The sequence below is a fragment of the Rattus norvegicus genome, chromosome 15 (assembly GCF_021556685.1).
Source record: "Rattus norvegicus strain SHRSP/BbbUtx chromosome 15, alternate assembly SHRSP_T2T, whole genome shotgun sequence".
Lineage (NCBI taxonomy): Eukaryota > Metazoa > Chordata > Mammalia > Rodentia > Muridae > Rattus > Rattus norvegicus.
In genome coordinates, this window is record NC_141548.1 from 40,639,219 (window position 1) to 40,644,709 (window position 5,491).

At 43.2% G+C, this 5,491-nt stretch overlaps 1 protein-coding gene across 5 annotated transcripts in view; it reads right to left on the minus strand.

Moving 5' to 3' along the window:
- Positions 1 to 5,491, minus strand: part of Ints6 (integrator complex subunit 6) — a 140,478-nt gene that overhangs the window by 112,014 nt on the left and 22,973 nt on the right. The window lies entirely within an intron of this gene.

Below are 5,491 nucleotides of genomic sequence, written 5' to 3' on the forward strand. Positions count from 1 at the left end.
GGATTTTAGTACTGATCTGGCTTTCTGGGCTTCAGGTGTTTTCTCATGGTGTCTCCAGTACTCTCTCCTCCTCACCAATCCCCACTTCCTCTCTCTCCCTCTCCCCTCCCCTGGCTGGGAGGAAGTCCAGCCCTATTCTCTTCCTTACTAGTCATTGGCTGGTCATCTTTTATTGGAGACTAAATGGGGAGCAATGTTTAAATAACGTCAAGGCAGGAGATGCTTAGAATAAGCATTACAACGCCATGATTGCAACCAGATGTGGGGGCAGAGAAATCAGCATTTGAATAATGCAAGGACAATCTTTACACAGTGCACAATAACTTTATACCTATGTCAAGGTGGGAGGATCAGGAGTTCAAGATCATTTCCAGCTACAGAGAGTTGGAGACAAACATGAGATATATGAGACCGATCTCCAAAAGAATGGGAGAAAGAATGAGTCTCAAATTTTTATGATACAAATACCCTATTTCTCTATGATTTGAAAAAATATGTGTGGTTTTTGTTTTGGGGACAGGGTCTTGTTATGTAGATCTGATTATCCTGGAACTCACTATGCAGACCAGGCTGACCTTGAAAAGAGATCTGCTTCCCAAGTGCTAGGATTAAAGGAGTGCACCACCACTATTAGGTAATATTTGTTGTTTTAATTGCCCCTGCATTGTGTATTTTATCCTAAGTAGGGTTTATTCAGTTTGGTGATATTTATTTCTGTTATTTGTATACTGTTAAATAAAGACCCTGAACTTGAAAGAAATGTCTCTGAGGAACCCTGGGTTTTTGTGAATAAGAAGCAACTTGTGGTGTGTTACTACTTAGCATGACAGTGCCAGACACTTTATAAAAACATGCTTGATGTTATAAAATATGTGGAACTACTTTACAGAAATAAAACATTTTCTTGCATGCATCTAAAAGTACCAATGGGGGCTGCCAAGGTGGCTCTGAGGTTAAGAGCACTTCAGTTCCCAGCACCCATAATAGCTAGCTCCAGGGGATCTGTGCCCTCTTCTGGTCTCCAAGGGCACCCACACACATGTGCAGGCAGAGTCAGACACTTATATACACATAAATAAAATTGTCTTATTGAAACAAATTTGTTTTCATACAATATATTCTGATCATGATTTTTTAAAAGCATCTGTGGTAGGCATGTGACTCAGTGGAAGAACACCTTCCAAACACACAGAGGCACCTGTGGGTCTGTGTACCCAAAACTCAACATCCAGAGCTTAGCATCTGCCTCAAAGACATGATACAAACGTGAGTCGTCTTTCCCATAGAATATAGTCACAGAAATTACTGTTAAATGATTAGACAATTAATACAAAGCCTTTACCCATCATCTTTCAAGTAAACTCAGTATAAAAAGAGAGAGAGAGAAAAAGAAGTGCAAAAGAAGATAAATATTAAAAAATATCATTCTACACAGAAAATCATTATGTTTAATCTTTACTGTGTAGTTAGTAACCCAATAAAGGGAAGTTCCCAGAGAGGATGCACTCAGAAAAAGCGTGTTCCACACAAGGGTGCAGAGCTGGGACTCACATTGGTTGGTGAAAGTGACTGACCTCTTTGCATCTCCTTCAGCAGTTTGGGCCTTTGGTGCTGCCAGCAGATACATTGCAGCTTTAGTGTTCTGTTCTATGTGATGTGACTGTGATTGACGTTAGCTTTCCCAAGACAACTCAGTCAATTATAAATATGAAGGGATAATTGATGATTTCAGTTTACATAGTTCAATCCCAAGTATTTCAATTTAAATAAGGTTTATCATTTTCCTCTACAATAATGAAAATGCTTGAATCAGCAGTCAATGAGTATAATTGTGTATATTTAATTTGCATGAATGCAATTATATATATTAAAATTTCAGTTTTAGAGACCCCAGTCCCCCTAGAAGGTCAGGTGTATTTTTTTTTCTTTTTTCTTTTTTTTCGGAGCTGGGGACCGAACCCAGGGCCTTGCGCTTCCTAGGTAAGCGCTCTACCACTGAGCTAAATCCCCAGCCCCGGTCAGGTGTATTTTTTCTTTTTAGCTGTTCTTGCTTACACTCCCTTGGCCTACATTGAGTCCATCATCTATTGTTAAGCCCTTTAAAGATAACCTTTGACCTTCTTTAAATTATTTTATTTAAGCCAAGCATTGTGGTTACCACCTATAGTCCCCACACTCAGGAGGCTAAGACAAGAGGATAGAGAGTTAGAGGTCATGCTGGGCTAGAAAGCAGGAGCCTGTCTCAAGAAGTCAAACATTGTTACTTCACAAAGCCTGCTTCATGGCCACAACACAAGCCCTCTGCTGTCCCCAAGTTAGCATGTGTGTTGTTCTAACCCAGAGTGCCTGTGTCAGCATTAACCACTATTAGCCTTGCTTTTGAAGTCAGGCTTACTTGTGAGGACCAGTTGAAGTAAAATCCATGTGTTAAATTTTACTGTAACCCTTTTCTACCAATCCCTTAGCCATCCAGACTGCCCTCCCGACTTCTTTCCAATGCTCCTTTCATATTTGTATCCTATTAGTTGTTTCCTATGATTTTCTTCTGTGATTTTTATAACATCGTATTTTTTCTATTCCCACTTTTATGTTGCTGTGATAAACTACTATAACCAAAGTGGATTTTGGAAGAAAGGGTTTATCTTGCCTCATGAATCAGGGAGAAGGAGTCCATCTTGGCAGGAAAGGTATGGCAGCCAGCAGAGAAGACACAGAGGCAGGAGCAGGAGCTAATCACATTTCATCAACACCCAGAAGAAAGAGAGAGCATCCAAGGGAGAAGTGAGGTGAGGCTATAAACACTCAGTGTCCACCCCCAGTGTCACGGGTCCTCCAGCTAAGCTCCAGTTCTAAAAAGTTCTGTAACTTCCACAAACAGTGCTCAAATACATGAGCTATGGTGCCATTTCTCATTCAAACCACAACTTTCCACTGCCTGCCTTCCACACAAGCTCATGGCTATCTCATGATGGAAAACCCATTTAGTCCAACTTTAGAGGACCCATAGTACCTCTTCTTGTAAGTGGACTGGGATGACCATGAAAATGAGATGACCCAGGAAGTCTAACAAAATCATGTAAAGCAAGGGGTTCAAATCTTCATATTCACTTCCAGAACAGCCATGAAACTGCCCAGGCCATAAAAGGTATGCATATCCAAAAAGCCACCAATATCAGAGAGATGTGTGCCATTCAGGTGGAAAATGGTAGACAGGTGTGACAAAGCCAAACAGTGCTGAAATTTTGCTGCACATGCTTAAAAACACTGAGAGTAATACTGGACTAAGTATAACCGTAGGTTGTCAGGCCTTCATCCAGATGACAAGGCACCTAAGATGTGCTGTCAAACGTACAAAGCTCATGGCCCAATCGGCCCATACCTGGAGTCCCTGAGCAACACTGAGATGGTCTGGACTGAGGAATCCATTGTTCCAAAGCCAGAAAAGGAGATAGCACAAAAGAAAAAGACACCCCAAAAGAAACTGAAGAAATGAGAACATGGCATGAGAACAGCGTCAGCATAAAATAAATGAAATAAAGGTAATTTTTAAAATCCCTACAGTCCCAACACTATTCAAAAGTACAAAGTCACTTCTGAAGCTTGGTGATCTAAACTATGTTCCCTATAAATTTTTTTAATTAAAAAACCAAGTTACATACTTCCAACATACAATGGCACAAAATATATAGTACTATTACAAAAGGGAGCAATGGGGCAGCGTGTGGAAACACGACCAAAGAAAATCCAGGAAGGCACACCCGAAACTCTGCAGCTTCCTATGTTGGTATCTGGGGCTTCTGTTTCAGGGTCTTAGATGGTTCCACTCCCAGCTTCGATGCCTACAACACATAACTCTCTTGGGCTAGTTCCACACACTCGGCAGCTGTCCTCGGACACGTCTCAGAGCTCCAACATCTCCAACGTCTTGAGGTGTTTATCAAAACTTAGCTTTCCTTATCAGAGCCTCACACAATGACCTCGAGGGACCTCCTCTCAGGATATCCCCTGCCACAAATTACCAGGCTCGAAGGCTCTCTGAAACCACAGAGGAAGAGTACATGACCTCCTCAGTCTTGTGTTCCTTTTATCTCCAAAACCAGTGCCACACGGGCAACACTGCCAAGCTGGCTGCCGCCTGGGCTGGGCCCTGGCCCCTGGGCCACGGGCGCTGGCTTTTGTGCGCTGCAGTTGATTTCCAGGAGCAAGAACCCTTTAGGTTTAACACTTGGAGGCTTGGCTAGGTGTGGCGGTGCAGTCAGGAACCTTGTCTATTGCTGCGGGGCAGAGCCGAAACTCCTCTTCAGTGTCACCAGACTCCATAACAACTTCAGCTCTTCTAATCTGGTGATCTTCTCCTCTCCAGCTGGACATTGTTCCCCATTTCCATCCACCTCATGTGTTTGTCACTCTTCTTCACCATAGATCTAAGTAAGAGTAATCAGTAATGACCACGCCTAAGACTCAGTGTTAGGTATCCTAGAAATGTCCTCCACCAAAGTAAGTTCTATGGTCCTCACGAAAAGTCCCAGGACACAGGCAGAATGCAGCTGTATTTCTTGCTAAAACATCACATGAATGCCTTCTAGCACAATTGCTAAACGTTCTGTTTCCCTCTGAATCATCACGAATTAGGCCTCCAAGCTCCCCCCCACAGAGTGGCCCCTCACCTCTTTACTCTTAACACTACTCCTGCCTTATACATACCTACAAGATGGCCAATTAAGCTCTGCTTATAGCATTCAGCAGCTTCTCTAGTCCTAATGCCCTGTTCCTCACAAAGCCATGGTGAGGTTCTTCCCAGTGGCAACCCACTTTTCTAGATTTCTTACTTCTCTGTTGCTGTGACACCAGGACCAAAACAACTTAAGGGGAAACGGGTTTATTTTGGATTATGGACCCAGAGGGATGGGGTCCATCATGGTGGATGTCTTAGTTAGGGTTTTCTGCTGTGAACAAACACCATGACCAAAGCAACTCTTACAAGGACAACAGTTAATTGTTGTCTTACAGACTTAGAAGTTCAGTCCCTTATCATCAAGGCAGGAACATGGTAGCATCCAGGTAGACGTGGGGCTGGAGGTGCTGAGAGTTCCACCTCTTGTTACAAAGACAGCTAGCAGAACACTGGCTTTTAGGCAGCTGGCATGTACTCTTAAAGCCCATGCCCACAGCGACACACACTTCCTAATAGCGCCATGCCCAGGGCCAAGAATGTACAAACCATCACGGATGGGGGTCCATCATGGTGGGGAAGGCATGGGGCATGAACAGGGTCTGGCTGATTGCATTTTCATGCATATAGAGGAAGCAGAAAAAGAAGAAGAAAGAGAGTAAGCAGGGAGTCAGGTGAGGTTACAAACTCACAAAGCCCACCCCCAGTGATACACTTAATCTGGAAAGCTCTTCTTCCTAAAGGTTCCAAAAGCCCCACAAACAGCATCATCTGCTGGGAACTAAGTGTTCAAATATGTTTACCTCGGGAACTTGTCTC